Below are 1,251 nucleotides of genomic sequence, written 5' to 3'. Positions count from 1 at the left end.
AGCTTTCTACCCTTTTCTGGCGTTTGAACGCCAGAACTGGGCAAGGAGTGGGCGTTTAACGCCAACTTTTCCCCCCTTTCTGGCGTTTGAACGCTAGGAGTATTCCTCTCTGGGCTCTTACTGTCCTTAGAGGGATTTTGGGCAGTGGTTTGGTTATCCTCTGTCAGTTGTTCCTTTCTTGGCTTTTTGCCACTTTGAGCAGTGTTATTTAATGTCTTCCCACTCCTTAGTTGAACTGCTTGGCATTCTTCTGTTATCTGTTTAGATAACTACTGTTTTGTCTGATTCAACTGTGATTCTATATTCTTGTTAGCAATTTTAGTTTCTTGGAGAATCTCTTTAAATTCTGCTAACTGTTTTGTCATCAGGAGTAATTGCTGATTAAGCTTAACAACCTATTCTTGAGGATTAGGATCAGTAGTTACTGCCATGGCTTCTTCTTTTGTAGAGGGCTCACTGCTAGAGTACAAATGTTGATTTCTAGCAACAGTATCTATGAGTTCTTGAGCCTCTTCAATCGTCTTTCTCATGTGTATAGATCCACCAGCTGAGTGGTTTAAAGACATCTGAGCTTTTTCTGTAAGCCCATATTAGAAGATGTCTAATTGTACCCACTCTGAAAACATTTCAGAGGGGCATTTTCTTAGCATACCTCTGTACCTCTCCCAGGCATTATAAAGGGATTCATTATCCTCTTGTTTAAAGCCTTGGATGTCCAGCCTCAGCTTTGTCATCCTTTTTGGAGGGTAAAATTGATTCAGGAATTTGTCTGATAACTGTCTCCATGTTTTTATACTTGCTGTGGGTTCGTTATTCAACCACCTCTTAGCTTGATTTTTTACAGCAAATGGAAACAGTAATAATCTGTAGACATCCTGATCCACCTCTTTATCAAGTACTATGTCAGCAATTTGTAAGAACTGTGCCAGAAACTCAGTAGGTTCTTCCTGTGGAAGACTGGAATACTGGCAATTTTGCTGCACCATGATAATGAGTTGAGGATTTAGCTCAAAGTTGCTTGCTTTAATGGGAGGTATACAGATGCTACTCCCATATGCAGCTGTAATGGGGTTAGCATATAACCCCAGAGTCCTTCTGGACTGCTCAATTCCACTTAGGTCCATGATGGAGAAAGGGAGATGATATGGATTGCAAGTAGATTATTTCTTTATTAAAAGTGACCGAAAATAATAAACTAAAATAAATGGAAAAGAAAATAAAATAAAATTTCGAAAACGGAAAGAAAATAAA

Source organism: Arachis stenosperma, chromosome 4, assembly GCF_014773155.1.
Source record: "Arachis stenosperma cultivar V10309 chromosome 4, arast.V10309.gnm1.PFL2, whole genome shotgun sequence".
NCBI classification, from domain to species: domain Eukaryota; kingdom Viridiplantae; phylum Streptophyta; class Magnoliopsida; order Fabales; family Fabaceae; genus Arachis; species Arachis stenosperma.
The sequence above is the reverse complement of the archived record's forward strand: the minus strand, read 5'-3'. Positions refer to the sequence as shown.